General features: G+C 41.3%; 1 protein-coding gene across 3 annotated transcripts in view; it reads right to left on the bottom strand.

Annotated features, from left to right (window-relative positions):
- znf148 (zinc finger protein 148) overlaps positions 1–14,663 on the bottom strand; it is a 74,758-nt gene extending 60,095 nt beyond the window's left edge. For all 3 annotated transcript variants that reach the window (XM_070875489.1, XM_070875490.1, XM_070875491.1), the window contains exon 1: positions 14,551–14,663. The gene's annotated coding sequence lies outside the window, so the exon portion shown is untranslated. The remainder of the gene's footprint in view (positions 1–14,550) is intronic.
- Between the last annotated feature and the right edge of the window lie 4,681 nt (positions 14,664–19,344).

Below are 19,344 nucleotides of genomic sequence, written 5' to 3'. Positions count from 1 at the left end.
CACACACATATATACATACATACATGTATAACTGTATTGCAGCAGGTGATCAAAGCGAGTACAGTAGATTTGTCACATAACAGGAGGTTATATTTAGAGCACCATCCACTGGCACAGTAGCTTTGGGATCGTAAGACCACTCTTAATATATAATGGAACTTGAAAACATAAAAATCATACACAGAAACTGAATCTTGATTTAAGTAGAAGGATACAGTGAACAGGAAAAGAATACCCCCTCTAGTTGGGGAGTCAGGGACAAGGGGGCCATCAATTTAAAATAGTGACCATGAGTGGTTGGTGCTGCATGGAATGCTTTGTCACGGAGTGGTTGAGGCAAAGTCCAATGCATCTTCTAAAGTGACAAGTGGATAAATATTTGAAGCGGAGAAAGACACAGGGAAGTTGAATTAGTTTTGGTTTGCTTTAACAAAGAGCCAGCACAGACACCATGGGCTGAATGGTCCCCTGGTTCTATAAGGCCACATGTTGTAAACAACATAAGCTTGCGACAAAGTGCTGCCAAAAAGCAAGAACAATTTTAGTCAAATTTGTGTACGTAAATTGTCAGGCAATAATTTTGGTGTCTGCCCTTGGGTATTCCATGCAGCACGCAGATATTTTCACAACTTCATATTAGACATGCATTGTCAGTGTTATTTGTTCTCATCTCATTATGAAATGAGAATTTCTTTATAGGTGGTTGTGCATTGTACAGACTTCATCAATGGCCACTTTGCAACAAAAATCAGTTTGGCTTTCCAATAAGAACATATGAAATACGAGGAATAGGCCATACGGCCCTTCGAGCCTGCTCCACCATTCAATAAGATCATGGCTGATCTGATCATGGACTCAGCTCCACTTCCCTGCCCGCTCCCCATAACCCATTATCAGTTAAGAAACTGTCAATCTCGGTCTTAAATATATTCAATGACCCAGCTTCCACAGCTGAGGCAGCGAATTCCAGAGATTTACAGCCCTCAGGAGAAATTCCTCCTCATCTCAGTTTTGAATGGGCAGCCCCTTATTCTAAGATTATGCCCCCTAGTTCTAGTCTCCCCCATCAGTGGAAACATCCTCTCTGCATCCACCTTGTCAAGCCCCCTCAACCTTATACGTTTCGATAAGATCACCTCTCATTCTTCTGAACTCCAATGAGTAGAGGCCCAACCTACTCACCTTTCCTCATAAGTCAACCCCCTCATCTCCGGAATTAACCTTGTGAACCTTCTCTGAACTGCCCCCAAAGCAAGTATATCCTTTCTTAAATATAGAAACCAAAACTGTACACAGTATTCTAAGTGTGGCCTCACCAAATACCCTGTATAACTGTAGTAAGACTTCCCTGCTTTTATACTCCATCTCCTTTGCAATAAAGGCCAAAATGTACAAAATAATGAGGGGATATAATGGATAGTAAGGGTCTATTTTCATTGCTGGAGGGGGCTATTACAAGGAGCATAGTTTTAAGGTGGTTGGTGGAAGGTTTAGAGGCAGTTTGAGAGAGGCTTCTTTAAGCAGAGGGTTATGGGGATCTGGAACTCGCTGCCTGGAAGAGTGGTGGATGCAGAAACCCTCACCACTTTTAAGAGATGGTTGGATGGACACTTAAAGTGCCATAACGTGCAGGGTTACGGACCTAGAGCTGGTAATTGGGCTTAGACTAGATGACCTTTTGTTGGTCAGCGCAGATATAATGGTAAGTACTGCAGGGAATAGAATACAGCCAGGGTGATCTCCTGGAGTAGTTTCAATCGCCTGGATGGGTCAGAGAGGAATTTTCCCAGATTTTTTCTCCTTAAATTGGCCTCTGTTTTAAAATCTGGTTTTTGCCTCTCCCAAGAGGTCACATGGCTCCAGTTGGGGAGGAGTGTACATTTTAGTATAAGGGGTGTTGCAGTGGTGTGGGGCGGACTGGTTGCTCTTTGCCTTTCCGTCATTGTTCATGAGTTTGTATGTAACCTTTAGGGCTGCTAACAAAGGGCCGTGCAGCTCTTTGTCGGCCAGCGCAGACACGATGGACTGAAATGGCCTTCTTCTGCACTGTAATTTTCTATGTTTCTATATTTCTATTCCATTGGCCTTCCTGATCATTTGCTGTACCTGCATACTAACCTTTTGTGTTTCATGCACCAGGACCCGCAGGTCCCACTGTACTGCAGCACTTTGCAATTTTTCTCCATTTAAATAATAACTTGCTCTTTGATTTTTTTCTGCCAATGTGTATACCCTCACACTTTCCAACATTATACTCCATCTGCTAAATTTTTGCCCACTCACCTAGCCTGTCTATGTCCTTTTGCAGGTTTTTTGTGTCCTCTTCACACATTGCTTTTCCTCCCATCTTTGTATCATCAGCCAACTTGGCTATGTTCTACTCGGTCCCTTCATCCAAGTCGTTAATATAGATTGTAAATAGTTGGGGTCCCAGCACTGATCCCTGCGGCACCCCACTAGTTACTGATTGCCAAGCTGAGAATGAACCATTTATCCCGACTCAGTTAGTTAGCCAATCCTCTATCCATGCTGATATATTACCCCCAATCCTGCAAACTTTTATCTTGTGCAGTAACCTTACGTGGCACCTCGTCAAATACCTTCTGGAAATCCAAATACTCCACATCCGTTGATTCCACTTTATCCACCCTATTCGTTTCATCCTCAAAAAATTCCAGCAAATTTGTCAAACATGACTTCCTTTCATAAATCCACACTGACTCTGCCTGACTGGACTCTTGCTGTACCTGTTCTGGCTTTAATTCTTTTTGAACTTGGATCTAGAAGTGTGGCAGACTTCCCAGTTAAGGTGGTGTGTATCTAAAAGATATTACTGTGTCTGTGGAACAGAGTTAAAAATAAGTAGTACTGCATCCTTCAGCAGTGTTAGCTGACTGATGAACATTTTCAGGCTAAACCCCCTTTGTTTAAAAAATAACTTTTTTTTTTACCCCCAGAAGGTGCAGAAGGAGGAGGTGGCAATGGAGATCAGCCTGGGCTGCTGTCACATACGCAAGATTTTTAGGGATCCCAGGTGATTGGAAGAATTGAATACCATCACTATGATACTGGGGCAGAGAGGGTTAAATTATGAGGACAGGTTGCATAAACTTGGTTTGTATCCCCTTGAATACAGGAGATTATGAGGTGATCTGATCGCAGTGTTAAAAATGTGAAAAGAATTTGATTGGGTAGTTTAGGGAGTTACTATTTTCTCTGGTAGGGGAAATAAAGAACAATGGGACATAATCTTAAAATTAGAGCTAGGCTATTCAAGAGTGAAATCAGTAAGCACATTTTCCACACAAAGGGCGGTAAACATTTGGAATTCTCTCCCCCGCTCCCTCAAGGATGTGGATGCTGGTCCATTGGCGATTTCGAAGCTAGAATAGGTAAAGGTATCAAAAGGCAGGAAAATACAGTTGAGGTGCAGATCAGCCATGATTTAATTGAATGGTGGAGCAAGCCCGAGAGGCTGAATGGCCTTGTCCTGTTCCTAATGTTCCTTAAATAGATTGCTCGTGTTTTTTTTATTATATAATTTTGGTTGTAGTGAACAAAATTTCTGCTTTTAAAAAAAATTCCATCTCTGTCATATGTAGACTCTCGTGGTCTTTTCAATCATCCCCACTATTTGTCCATTCTGCTGTCTTTTCTATATTTCTGCATTATTTTGTTGATAATCTTTATCATTTTTTTTTAAAAGCTGTTTACAGGTCACATACTACATTAAATCTCTTGCTCTCTCTGCAATTGGTATTTTCTGTTGGTTGTCTCCTGCTCTCCTTTTTCTCTCTATTTTAGCCTTAATAAAATGTCTGTTTATCTCAGCCTGCAGGAATCACAACCAAAAAAATTGTAACCTTCCTGTTCTGTTTACAGTTGCTGAGCGACCTGCTATGTATTTCCAACATTTTCTGTTTTCCAGGATTTGCAGTTTTTCCTTTTTGCCGATTCATAACTAAATAAAATGGGTCTAAAAATGAGTTCAAAAATGCCAGGTTAACTAAAGTACAAATAAATTGTAACTGCTAGAACTCTGAAGTAAAAACCAAGTAAAAATAAAGAAAATACCACACTTGATCAGCTCTGCTGGGCAGGCCACATAGTTCACATGCCAGACACGAGACTCCCAAAGCAAGCGCTCTACTCGGAACTCGTTCACGGCAAACGAGCCAATGGTGAGCAGCGGAAACGTTACAAGGACACCCTCAAAGCCTCCCTGATAAAGTGCAACATCCCCACTGACACCTGGGAGTCCCTGGCCAAAGACCGCCCTAAGTGGAGGAAGTGCATCTGCAAGAGCGCTGAGCTTCGAGTCTCATCGCCAAGAGCATGCAGAAATCAAGCGGAGGCTGTGGAAAGAGCATGCGACAAACTAGTCCCACCCACCCCTTCCCTCAACGATTATCTGTCCCACCTGTGACAGAGACTGTGGTTTTCGTATTGGACTGTTCAGCCACCTAAGGACTCATGTTAAGAGTGGAAGCAAGTCTTCCTTGATTCCGAGGGACTGCCTATGATGATGAAAGTAAATGTTGGAACGACATTGCAGCTGAGCCCAAAACATTAATGCCTTTTTTTTTAAAAAGATGCTAATTAAAAGTTCATTGTTTTGATAAATTATTTTGGTGTTCAAATTGAGGTGGTGAGTGACACTTTCCCAATATTGCCATCAAGTGCCACTAGCAAACACTCCCAAATCAGGTCATAAAGTCCCTGCTACTTTGTCTCAACAATGTACCTCAAAGTCATCCCTTCCTGCAGCAACAGAATGTTTATCGTTTACTTCTTCGCCCAGAGTTGCTAAAATGTTTTGCAACTAAGTTTGAGCTCCCAGAGAGGGAAGCACATCATTACTTAAACAAAGAGTGAAAGGATGTGAGGCACAAATACAAAAGCAATATGAATATGACAGATAAGAAACACTATGCTCTAACTTACTGTGGGCAACACAGGAGATACACTAGCATACTTTAAACATGCTACCACAATTTTATTAGAGACAGCAATTTAGGTGCATGGTGACATATTGTTCAATTGGAATACCAAATATCTATTAAACACTTGGACACATCATAGAAATCTACTTCACTAGTTAGGTTATCAGTATTACTCATGGGTCCTGGGTTACCGAGTATGCTCTTCAACTTGACAGTATTGCACTTATCTGGACATTTTTATGTTAAAACCAACGTGACTTGCTCATGACCACAGCCTATGTCAGTTTAGATAAATAGCAACAACTGGTAACTAAGAAGCATCGCGAGCAGGAGCATCAAAACCTGTGTTACTTGCCTCGTTCCGCCTCAAAACAAGACGGAAAGAGCTATTCTTTATATATGAGCTTATACACCAAGTAACAGCTGGATTTTTACCACCTCGGGGACGCTGTAGCAAACCTAACCCTGTTCTCATTTGACATGTAATACTTTCAATGGATAGCAGTCAGTAGTGGGAATGCTCTAGTCAACAACAACTTGTATTTATATAGCACCTTTAACGTAATAAAATGTCCCACTGCGTTTCACAGGAGTGTTAGATGAAAATTTAACACCGAGCCACATAAGTAGAAATTAGCGCAGGTGACCAAAAGCTTGGTCATAGAGGTATGTTTTAAAGAGTGTCTTGAAAGAGGAAAGAGAAGTAGAGAGGCGGAGAGGTTGAGACTGGGAGTTCCAGAACTTGGGGCCTAGGCAACAGATGACACAGCATTTGAAAATAAGGATAAGAATTTTTAAATCGAGGCATTGCTTGACCGGAAGCCAATGTTGGTCAGCAGGCACAGCAGTGATGGGTGAGCGGAACTTGGCGCGAGTTAGGACACGGGCAACCGAGTTTTGGATCTAATTTATGTAGAGTAAAATGTGGGAGTACGGGTGATGTTACGGAGGTGGAAATAGGCAGTCTTAGTTATGTTGCGGATATGTGGTCGAAAACTCATTTCAGGGTCAAATATGACAGCAAATTTGCGAACAGTCTGGTTCAGCCTCAGACAGAAGTTGGGGACAGGGATGGAGTCAGTGGCTAGGGAACGGAGTTAGCGTTGGGGACCAAAAACAATGGCTTTGGTTTTTCCAATATTTAATTGGAGAAAATTTCTGCTCATCCAGTACTGGATGGCAGACAAGTAGTCTGACAATTTAGAGACTGTGGCGAGGTGGAGAGAAGTGGTTGCGAGGTAGCGCTGGGTGTCATCAGCATACATGTGGAAACTGACCGTTTCCGGATGAGTCCAGGTCAGGCGAGTGGGCAAACGGGTAGCAGATGCAGTATAATGTGGATCAATGTGAGGTTATCCACTTTGGTGGCAGAAACATGAAGGTAGAATATTATCTGAATAGTGGCAGATTAGGAAAAGGGGAGGTGCAACGAGACCTGGGTGTCATGGTACATCAGCCACTGAAAGCTGGCATGCAGGTACAGTAGGCGGTGAAGGCGGCAAATGGTACGTTGGCCTTCATAGCCAGGAGATTTGAGTATAGGAGCAGGGAGGTCTTACTGCAGTTGTATAGGGCCTTAGTAAGGCCTCACCTGGAATAGTGCATTCAATTTTGGTCTCAGAATCTGAGGAAGGACGTTCTTGCTATTGAGGGAGTGCAGCGAAGGTTCACCAGACTGATTCCTGGGATGGCAAGACTGACATATGAGGAGAGACTGGATCGATTGGGCCTGTATTCACTGGAGTTTAGAAGGATGAGAGGGGATCATAGAAACATATAAAATTCTTACAGGACTGGACAGGTTAGATGCAGGAAGAATGTTCCCAATGTTGGGGAAGTCCAAAACCAGAGGACATAGACTAAGGATAAGGGGCAAGTCATTTAGGACTGAGTTGGGGAGAAACTTCTTCAGAGAGTTGTTAACCTCTGGAATTCCCTACCACAGAGAGTTGTTGATGCCAGTTCATTTTATATATTCAAGAGGGAGTTAGATATGGTCCAGACAGCTAAAGGGATCAAGGGGTATGGAGAGAAAGCAGGAAAGGGGTACTGAGGTGAATGATCAGCCATGATCTTATTGAATGGTGGTGCAGGCTCGAAGGGCCGAATGACCTACTCCTGCACCTATTTTCTATGTTTCTATGTCCAGGAGTGTTGATGTAATAAATAGACCCTACCAATGCCAAGAGTAGCTGTTGTGACATAGTCCCAAGATCTTGCTGATCTTTATCATTCAGTACCACACTGGGAAATCATCCAGTGAGCCACCTGGGAAGTCTGTCACTTTCTTTTTTTGCTGAATTTGCCAGGTAAATTATAAGCGGAAATAAATACCTTGAATGCATTTAGATTCATTCTTGAGCTGGTAATTTAGTGCCCTGTAGCCTGCTATGTTTTCTATCAATTTAACTCAAGTTTTTTTTAAAAACCTTAAACTACAAAAGACTGTTACATTTTTGACAATAATTTGAAAGCCACTCTGTACTGTCAGAAGAATGCAATACAAGTTAATAGCACAGGTGCGGCATCTCGACTCCCTAGGTCACAGATTATGGCACAGTGTTATGCTTTTATGATTTGTCCATAGTCTGAAACATTGCAGTTATATTTTTATAAAAATGTTTCTATAGAATATCCATTAAAGGAACACAATACTCCTTGTTAATTGAATGGTGGAACAGGCTCGAGGAGCTGAATGGTTTACTCCTGTTCCTATTTCCCAAACTGAAGCAGTTGGGATAGGGGGTGCTCATCAGTATTTTCTTTGCCAACAGAAATTAATGGAGTGCAGTCCTATATGTAAAAAAAATCTTAAGTATGAATTGCAAGGAAAATGGTTATTTTTCCTACTCTATATAACAAATACCTTTTTCACTTGCAACCTATGAAATCTCCATTACTCTAAATAAACCTGGTACATTCCCTCTATACATCCTTTAAATTCACTGTAATGGAAACATGTTATCTGATATCATAACTTTCCAATCACACTGCAGTATCTTCAGGTCAATTCTTATCTGCAAGAGAAACAGTTTTTTCTCGATTTATTCAAGTAAAAGTTTCTGCGGGTCCTACTTTACACAACTAGCTTTTAGTAAACAGCCGCAGCATTTCTAAAATATATCTCGAGGGGGAAAAGAGGAAAGATCTAACTGGTTTTTGTTGCAAGTTGCTGACTACAGGTTTTTTTTTTTTTTTAATAGTTTTCTATTACAAATACCTTTCCATCTTTATGTCCCATTTACCCATTTAGCACTTTCCATGCAGAACAGAAGATAACCAACATATTCTTAAGGCAGCTGCACTAGAATAGGGCAGGAAACCCTTCCTCCAAATTGCCCACTCCCTAGGGGGAACCACCTCCTTCCTCCAATCTTTATATTCATTGAAAACAGCAAAATACCATGGGTGTAGCAGATTAGTGCACCAGCAGTGTACCAGCTTAGGTATAGTTTTTACAGTTTTACAAACCCAACATTAACAAATCAACATTCAGATTATAAAACAAAAGCAAAATAATGCAAATGCTGAAAATTTGAAATAAAACACAGAAAATGCTAGAAACACTGAGGTTAGGCAGCATCTGTGGTGAGAGAAAGAGTGTTTAACGTTTCAGGTCGATGACCTATCACAGACCACTCCCTTTTGTTCTTCTCCTGCCCACTCCCCCCACCCCATCCACCTTCCTTCCTCTATATATGCTTAAAAGCTGTTCATCTTAACAACTTCCAGTTCTGATGATAGGTCATCGACCTGTAACGTTAACTGTTTCTCTCTCTCCCCACAGATGCTGTCTGACCCACTGAGTATTTCCAGCATTTTCTGTTCTTATTACAGATTATAAAAAGCTGCTTTCAACTGATCAGATGGTTTGAAGAACCATTTCACAGTAATTACATAAATTCTTGCACTATAAAAAGGGAGGGCAGAAAAATACATCCCAACTGAATTATAGTTAAGGTCTGACAAAAGAGTGGTCAGATTATTTTGTTTATTTTGCTAGTTCAGTCACACGCTGTGACATTGAAAAATCCCCATATATTAAAAGCAACTGATAGACAATGCAAGTTTTACGGCAAAATTACTGCTATTTATCCAACTAAATAAACTATTTTATGAAGTTTTAAATACATAATAAATGTGTATTTTCCCGCTGCCACGTTCTCTAATCTCTCGTCTCGGAGCTCAATAGGAGATTTTACATTACTGGGATAATCAAAACCATGCAATGAGCTATAATTATCTTTATGAATTTCTTCTGAAATTTCCTCTTCCTTCTATTAATTACTTTAGTTCTTATTTTGTCCATATCTTATTTATGTATGAGTCTCCATTGACCTGAGCCCACATTTATTAAATGCAACCAAAAGTAGCTGAAACCTAGTTCCAAAAGATGAGTTATACAGCCATACACCAATTGGTTGCTTCATTGATGTGACTGATTTGACTTTAAACCTTTTAGGCCACCCTTCACAAGCAAGAAGTTCTTCAGCTATCTTGTTGTTGGCTCAGGAACAGGTATTGACAACATTACTGGCAACAGGCAAAGAGTTAAACAAGAATCAAAAACTTGATTACATTCGTTGACTTTTTTTTAATAAAACAAGACAATAAATAGAAGTGTTTTACATAAAGAATATTTTCTTTCAAATCAGGTGTGCCCGGGGACATTTTTTCTTCGTTAAAGACACTATATAAATTTGAAATGTTGATTTTCATATCAGACATTGATTATTAACTTAATACCCCTCTTACAGTATATTTTTATTAATTATGATTTAACACTTGCCATCCATTCGTAGTCAACATTTCATTAAACTGTATACCATTATGACATTAAAGGGGGATGGAAAAGAGGTGACACTACAGTCATGGGGGAAATTATGCTCAAGTAAAACTCAGAACCCTAAAATGAATAAATATTTCCTATGTGATTATTGTTTAAAAGCAGATGGCCTATCCAGCAGTTTAATCATCTTTGTGGGCTGTGGTGCTGAAATCTAGATGAGCCGTGGCTCTTTCTGCTCCTCGCTCATTTAATGCTTTTAGTGGAACATGGTTCTAGAAATCATGCTTCTGTATTTCAGTGTCCAACCTCAGAAAACATCACAAGCACTGTTGCCCTGCTCATGAAACAAGCCACTACATTTAATTTTTATAAACTTAAAATCTTCCTTTCCCACTCTGAAAATTAAGAATGTTTTTGTCGTTCCTCTCATCTGCTCCTCTCCAAAAGGCAGTGATTCACACTAGGGTCCAGTCTCAAGTGCACCAATTGCCCACTACAACCTCTCCCAAGTGACCATATTTTATGCAGGGGCTCAGTGTGCATCAACCACAGGCAGCATCATAGCTCAGCGCAATTCTGTTAGCCAATGTCTACACACTTTCCATTGGGATCACTGGACAGCAATCAAAACTGCAAATTCCAATTGACTTTTCCTCCTCCCTAGCCCGGGACCCAAAGGCTAATGCAATATCCCAAGAATTACCTGCCCAAGATCAGCACACTTTGATCAGACCAAAGATTGAACCTGGAACCTTGCTAGTTTGCACCAGTACCACATAATGCACTTACCCACCAAGCCATTAAGGAAGTCTTCAGCTATTATTTTTTTTGATCTGCTATCAATAGCAAGCAGGTAACCACAACCCATTCAGCTTTACCAACTACAGGATTTACATTTTTGTTGGTAGATGAATTGTTTACATTTTATTGTGGTCAGTGACAGAAAAGATTAACTTCTTTTTGAAGATAGCAGAAATCTTGCGTAGGTGCACTCTTTTTGTGCTCAAAGTGAAGGATGCAGTGCCAGCGAATGGAACACTTTCTATTTCAGGCACCTAGTGTCAGCATCAAGCACTCACAGGGCAAGCCCAAGAATAATTACGTGCAGAAAAATGCTCCCTTCTTTATGTCCCAACAATGTGCTTCAGCTCCTACTACACTATGGAATACAACATCTACTCTTAATTAAAATAAGTAGATAATTCAATTCTAAGCATTAAAGTTCCCATTGCTTAATTTGAATTTAGATAATTCACTTAATTTTTGTTGTTTTTTTTCCATTAAATATCAGTTTCCAGCATCTGTAGTTTTTTTTATGTATGAATTATCAGTAGACTATAGTGACATCGCCAACTGATGATAAATTAGGGGCAGCTTTGGGCTGTAGGATCTGTGTTGAAACTGCCCAAACTTATTTCCCATGGACTAGGCTCGGGTGAAAGGCCTGGATTTAAACCACTGTGGTAGGCAGCTTTCCATGGGTAATTATTTTAAAAATTAGAGACATGCATTACTTAATCATAAATATACACTATAATTAAGAGGTTAGCACATAATACATTAACTGTACAAAGAAGCACAAGAACTTTCTATGCATTGACCTATTTACATTTATGCATCACAGTAACAGTAGTCATACAGCTGTCCATATTAACAGCGCAGTTAACTCACCTAACTACAGTTTGGATTAAAATTTGATGTTAAACAAGAGGTCCCATATATCCAGGCAGGTGGATGTAGAAGATCCCATGGCACTATTTGAAGACGACCAGGGGAGTTCTTCCGGTGTCCTGGCTAACACTTATCCCTCAACTGGGATCACTAAAACAAGTTATGTGATCAATTATCTCATTGCTATTTGTGGGACCTTGCTAAAATGCAATTTGGTTTTTGAATCCCCCTACATTACAGCAGTGCTATTCTTTTGGCTGTGCTTTAGGATGACCTGAGGTTGTAAGTTATTTCTAAAATAATTTCATTAGGATACAACAAATAGTTAAAATGAGTCTATTTGCTGTAGTTTTGTGTGAGAGCTTAACACTCATCAAGCAAATAATTTAACGCCACTCAAAACTGAAATATGTGGAAGATTTCTGATTATTACATTATTGGGACACTAGTGTTACTACTTTTTGTAAATATTAATGTGTACTTTTAGCTAGGACAGCAATTTGTTACTTCAATAACAGAGGAGATAACTTGGAGAGTGCTACTATGGTTGTAGTCTAATGTTACATTTATATAAAAAAAAGAGTAATGAATGTTACTAAATATGACATTCATGAACCTGCAAGTTCTGAGCAGTGCCCTGTTTATACTACTGCCTCTCCCGTGGTCAGGACACAACCTTATGTCCAACCTTGGCTGCTGGGTGGCAATTAGCTGAAGAATCAGTGCACAAAAAGAGGCTATTTGGCCCATCGTGCCCGTGTTTTGAAAGATCTATCCAATTAATCCCACTTCCCTGCTCTTTCCCTATAGCCCTGCAAGTTTTTCCTTTTCCAAGTATATATCCAATTCCCGTTTAAAAAAAGTTACTATTGAATGTGCTTTTACCACTCTTTCAAGCAGTGCGTTCCAGATCATAACTTACTACATAAAAATGGTCTCATCTCCCTCCTAGCTTCCCCCCACAAATTATCTTAAATCTGTGTCCTCTGGTTACTGACCCGTGCTGTGCTGTGCCACCCCCCCCCCCCCAACTGAATACAGTTTCTTCCGACCTACTCTATCAATCCTTCATAATTTTTTGCACACCTTTATTAGATCTCAAATCTCTTTGCTTTGGAGAACAATCCCAGTTTCTCTAATCTCTTCATGTAACTAAAGTCCATCATCCCAGGTACCATTCTAATAAGTCTCTTCTGCACCCTATTCAAGGCCTTGGCATCCTTCCCAAAGTGCGGTGCCCAGAATTAAACAATACTCCAGCTGAAGCCTAACCAATGATTTTATAAAGGTTTAAGCATAATTTCCTTGCTTTTATAATCTATGCTTCTATTAAAAGGCAAGGATCCCATAAACCCCCTTTAATCCCAGATGATTTTTTTTTTTAAAAACAGCCTCATCAACATCCTGCCAAGGATTTGTGTACGTGAACCCCCTCTGTTCTTGTATCCCCTTAAAAATTGTATAATTTACTTTATATTATCCCTTCTTATTTCCTTATTCTTCCTTCCAAAATACATCACTTCACACTTCTCTGCATTAAATTTAATCTGTCATGTATCTCACACTGCCACCATCCCTTTGAGCCCATGGTATTCAATTTTGCTAACAAATCTATTATGTGGCATTTTATCAAGATCAAAAAGTTTTTAAAGAGTTTTTTTTAAACACATTGGGCTAAAAAACAGTATTTTTACACTAAAATTACTGTTTGGGCTTTGCTACCATTAGTAGGCCCGATATTCAGCCTTTAATTTGCGCAGCAGCAAAAATCGGCGTTGCACGAAGATTCGGGCCACAAACCGCGAATTTCGGCAACTTTAGTCCGGGGCCAATAGCGCTGCATGTCTAAGTGCCTTGGAAGGGGGGGGGGGGGGGGGGGGAGGGGGGGGGGAGGAAAACAACAAAAAAAATCAAAACCCTTATTTACTAAATCACTGACAAAGAATTAAAACATAAAAAATAACTTACCTTTTTTGCAGGTCTTCATTCTTGCCACTGCTGGCAGAATAGGTTTTTCCCTGTTGGCAGAATATGGGCGTGGAGAGCCAAATTTCAGGTGAAAACGCTATTTTGGGCCTTGCACGGCAGCGCTCCCCACCCCAGTGGCACGCAGAAAGCGCCACCGCAAAAAGGTGCCCAAAGTTCCCGCCGACCGGTTTTTCACTGCAGAGGGTGAAATATCGCCAAAAACCCAGTCGCAAAGTCACCGAATTTCTCGCCTATTATGTGTACCAGTTAGGGAGTGCCACTATCAGACCATCCTTTGGATGAGCCATTAAACTGAGGCCCCAGCTGCCTGGTCAGTGAAAATAAAAATCCCACGGCACTCTCCTAACCAAAATCAACCAACATTACCAAAATAAAATGGAACTGGTCATTCATCTCACAGATGTGGGCAAATTGGCTAGTCTATTTGCCTACATAACAATCATCACTGCACTTCACAAACACACATATTTGGGTATGCAGTCGACATCAATAGTGCATAACCCAATTTGGGACGTCTTCGAGTTAACATTGTTGAAAAACCTAAAGTTAAATGCGTCGGGTGCATTTTGTCAGAACAGGAAGCTTCAGGTTGAAAGTGAGGTCGTCAGCAGCGCTTAAATGCGCTGAAATGTGACAAAAACACAAAGCATTAAAAAGTATATGATCCAAGATATTAATTTATAAACGGATCACAATGGCGGTGGGAGGAGAATGCAAAACACACACTTGCTCTGCAGCAACAGCAGCATTTGCTGTACAGGTTAGCGGGAGGTCGGTGCCTCAGGAAGGGTTATTGTGACATCATAAAGCAATGTTGCCGTGGCTCCAGAACACCCGGGGATGCTTCCGAATGCGCAGCAACATTGTGAGGCGCCTGGGCCAATGCCGGCGCAGGGAGCTGCACCCAGTGTTCCACAACTGCCCGTGCCCCCAGCGCGCAGCCCCGGCCCTCGCGCACAACACCCCGTCGCCCCTTTGTGGCAGCTTGGGCCTGTGTGCGCACAAGCAGCCAGCGCAGTTCCTTGACACCGAAGCCACACTTCCCCCCCCCACACACACACCGGTTTTTGTTTCCGCCACTTCACAAACCCCGCCCTCCGAACTCGGCTGGCGCCAGAGCTTTGGCCGCTGCCCGTCACCACCCCTCGCTCCACGTACCTTTTCTCGCTCTCCCCCCGCCCCCGGCTCAAATCTTCTCTCCGCTCAACTTTGCGAATTCTCTCTCTCACACCCTCGCTCTGTTTTCAGATTCTTTCATGATGGCCGCTACCCACAAAGCACCGAGATGGCAGCTGCGCATGCGCCGCTGTCTTTCCCGGCCCCAGCCGAGCGGAGGCTTTTCACTGGCGCTGTGGCCTGTGGGAAGCACTTCTGCCATTACCACATTCGGCCATCGAGATTCGCAGGTTTGTCAATAGTCATCTTTTGTTTTATTTCCTGCAATTTAAATTGATATATTCACACACACCCTAATTGGGATCACTTTTAATTGAAAACTGGTAAATGTGCATTAACTGAAGTAGACCATTTTTTTTTTAATTTCTTGCTGAGTGCACAGAGTGTGTTTATAATCCAGCAGGATTCAAATGGAAATTTTACCAAACATCCTGAAGTGTTCCTTTATTTCCTTTATCTTAACTGCACAGAACACAAAAAGGTTGTAACATTTAAAAAGGCCATTGGACCCATCAAACGGATTTGACGAGCGAATTGGTAACACAGGCAATCGTTGCATATTATCCTCTGGAATTTTTGCTCTATTTGTATTAATGAAAAAGATTTTGAGATTGAGTTGTGTTTAAGTGTAATGTTTTAAAGCAAAGTGAATTTGCACGGGTTTAAAAAGAAAGGCCACCTTCAAAGCCACCTGACATTTACAATTTTACAGATGAGGAATGTCACAGCTCAAAATCTATTTCAAACTGACACAATGATGACCAATTATCTCATTCCAGGCCCATTAGGCAGGATAAATGGGGATTTTAAGCAATTTGTTATCTCATCCCAAATGGTCAACAAATGCTCACAACCCAATGTTAGTGAAGAGAATTGTATGCATGTGGTGTCTGTGGAGAATATACTCCTGAGTAAAAGGGTACTCGATTCGGTTCACAAACCTGCTGCAAAATTCCTGCACAGGAAACTGTCAGCAATACTGTTGATTCTGACTCCAGGCAGTAGTTTAAGAGAAAAAAAGAAGGGAACCCCCATTGTTGGGGCCTGCAGCTGTTGGCTAAAAATGCAGGTGGTCAGATTTTAGCATTTACATGAGAACAAGTGTAGGCCATTCAGTCCCTCAAGTCTGTTCTACCATTCAATTAGACCATGGCTAATCTGCACCTGAATTTCATTTACCCTACGTTGTTCCAGATTCCCTTTTAATTTGATTTTATTTGTTTTAAAGTTTAATTTGTTTTAATTGCCAGGGTTTTAGTGTCCTCCTCCACTTTTATAGGTGGCACTTGTAAAATATTGAATTTTAATGCCCTAAAAAAACACAAAAAAAAACCTACAAAAATACAACAACAAAAAAAAGAGGGCTGTTATAAGTGTCTGGAGTGTCCCCCAGATCAGGGGGCACTCGATCTAATGTTGATTTGTTTACTCTAAAAGAGTTGTTCCAGATTCCCTTTTAATTTGATTTTATTTGTTTTAAAGTTTAATTTTGTTTTAATTGCCGGGTTTTAGTGTCACCCTCTCCTTTTATAGGGGGCACTTGTAAACTATATGATTTTAATGCCCCAAAATAAAAATCACAAAAGGAAAAAAAACACACACAAAAAAAAGGGGAAAAAAAGAGGGCAGTTATAAGTGTCTGGAGTGTCCCCCAGATCGGGGGGCACTCGATCTAATGTTTATTTTGTCTCATCAAAAGAGTTGTTCCAGATTCCCTGCTACCCTTACATAGATTACATAGTATATACTGAACAGAAACAGGCCATTGGCCCAACCAATCTATGCTGGCATTTGTGCGCCACTTGAGCCTGCTCCCATCTTTTCTCATCTAAATCCATCAGCATAATCCTCTATTCCCTTCTCCCTCATATGCTCATCTAGCCTCCCCTTAAATGCATCTATACTATTCACTTCAACCATTCCCTTTGGTAGCGAGTTCCACAGTTTCACCACTCTGAGTAAAGACGTTCCTTCTGAATTCCCTATTTGATTTATTGGTGACTATCTTATATTGATGGCCTCTAGCTTTGCTCTTCCCCACAAAAATCTATCAATCACAGTCTTGAAGATTTCATTTGACCTAGCCTCAATAGCTTTTTGGAGGAATGAGTTACAGATGTTCACTAAGCTTTGTGTGGGAGAAAATGCTTCCTGATTTCACTTCTAAATGGTCGAGCTCAAATTTTACTATTACATTCCCATCAAAGGAAATAGTTTCTCTATATCTACCCTATCAAATCCCTTAATCATTTTAAATACCTCAATTACCCCTCAGCCTTCTAAACTCCAGTTTATGCAACCTGGCTTCATAATTTAACTCTTTAAACCTTGGTATAATTCTGATAAATTGCCCTTCCAAAACAATGTAGAAGTAATCTGAGAGAAAGGTGAAACATAGAAACATAGAAAATAGGTGCAGGAGTAGGCCATTCGGCCCTTCTAGCCTGCACCGCCATTCAATGAGTTCATGGCTGAACATGCAACTTCAGTACCCCATTCCTGCTTTCTCGCCATACCCCTTGATCTCCCTAGTAGTAAGGACTTCATCTAACTCCTTTTTGAATATATTTAGTGAATTGGCCTCAACAACTGTCTGTGGTAGAGAATTCCACAGGTTCACCACTCTCTGGGTGAAGAGGTTTCTCCTCATCTCAGTCCTAAATGGCTTAGCCCTTATCCTTAGACTGTGATCCCTGGTTCTGGACTTCCCCAACATTGGGAACATTCTTCCTGCATCTAACCTGTCTGAACCCATCAGAATTTTAAACGTTTCTATGAGGTCCCCTCTCATTCTTCTGAACTCCAGTGAATACAAGCCCAGTTGATCCAGTCTTTCTTGATATGTCAGTCCCGCCATCCCGGGAATCAGTCTGGTGAACCTTCGCTGCACTCCCTCAATAGCAATAATGTCCTTACTCAAGTTAGGAGACCAAAACTGTACACAATACTCCAGGTGTGGCCTCACCAAGGCCCTGTACAACTATAGTAACACCTCCCTGCCCCGTACTCAAATCCCCTCGCTACGAAGGCCAACATGCCATTTGCTTTCTTAACCGCCTGCTGTACCTGCATGCCAACCTTCAATGACTGATGTACCATGACACCCAGGTCTCGTTGCACGTCCCCTTTTCCTAATCTGTCACCATTCAGATAATAGTCTGTCTCTCTGTTTTTACTACCAAAGTGGATAACCTCACATTTATCCACATTATACTTCATCTGCCATGCATTTGCCTACTCACCTAACCTATCCAAGTCACTCTGCAGCCTCATAGCATCCTCCTCGCAGCTCACACTGCCACCCAACTTAGTGTCATTCGCAAATTTGGAGATACTACATTTAATCCCCTCGTCTAAATCATTAATGTACAGTGTAAACAGCTGGGGCCCCAGCACAGAACCTTGCGGTACCCCACTAGTTACTGCCTGCCATTCTGAAAAGTACCCATTTACTCCTACTCTTTGCTTCCTGTCTGACAACCAGTTCTCAATCCATGTCAGCACACTACCCCCAATCCCATGTGCTTTAACCTTTCACATTAATCTCTTGTGTGGGACCTTGTCGACAGCCTTCTGAAAGTCCAAATATACCACATCAACTGGTTCTCCCTTGTCCACTCTAATGGGAACATCCTCAAAAAATTCCAGAAGATTTGTCAAGCATGATTTCCCTTTCACAAATCCATGCTGACTTGGACCTATCATGTCACCTCTTTCCAAATGCACTGCTATGACATCCTTAATAATTGATTCCATCATTTTACCCACTACTGATGTCAGGCTGACTGGTCTATAATTCCTTGTTTTCCCGCTCCCTCCTTTTTTAAAAAGTGGGGTTACATTGGCTACCCTCCACTCCATAGGAACTGATCCAGAGTCAATGGAATGTTGGAAAATGACTGTCAATGCATCCGCTATTTCCAAAGCCACCTCCTTAAGTACTCCGGGATGCAGTCCATCAGGCCCTGGGGATTTATCGGCCTTCAATCCCATCAATTTCCCCAACACAATTTCCCGACTAATAAGGATTTCCCTCAGTTCCTCCTCCTTACTAGACCCTCTGACCCCTTTTATATCCGGAAGGTTGTTTGTGTCCTCCTTAGTGAATACCGAACCAAAGTACTTGTTCAATTGGTCTGCCATTTCTTTGTTCCCCGTTAGGACTTCCCCTGATTCTGACTGCAGGGGACCTACGTTTGTCTTTACTAACCTTTTTCTCTTTACATATCTATAGAAACTTTTGCAGTCCATCTTAATGTTCCCTGCAAGCTTCTTCTCGTACTCCATTTTCCCTGCCCTAATCAAATCCTTTGTCCTCCTCTGCTGAGTTCTAAATTTCTCCCAGTCCCCGGGTTCGTTGCTATTTCTAGCCAATTTGTATGCCACTTCCTTGGCTTTAATGCTATCCCTGATTTCCCTTGATAGCCACGGTTGAGCCACCTTCCCTTTTTTATTTTTACGCCAGACAGGAATGTACAATTGTTGTAGTTCATCCACACGGTCACTAAATGTCTGCCATTGCCCATCCACAGTCAACCCCTTAAGTATCATTCACCAATCTATCCTAGCCAATTCACGCCTCATACCTTCAAAGTTACCCTTCTTTAAGTTCTGGACCATGGTCTCTTAATTAACTGTTTCATTCTCCATCCCAGTGCAGAATTCCACCATATTATAGTCACTCTTCCCCAAGGGGCCTCGCACAGCGAGATTGCTAATTAATCCTCTCTCATTACACAACACTCAGTCTAAGATGGCCTCCCCCCTAGTTGGTTC

Source organism: Pristiophorus japonicus, chromosome 3, assembly GCF_044704955.1.
Source record: "Pristiophorus japonicus isolate sPriJap1 chromosome 3, sPriJap1.hap1, whole genome shotgun sequence".
Lineage (NCBI taxonomy): Eukaryota > Metazoa > Chordata > Chondrichthyes > Pristiophoridae > Pristiophorus > Pristiophorus japonicus.
Note: the sequence above shows the minus strand (reverse complement) of the source record. Positions and strands in the feature narration are given on the sequence as shown.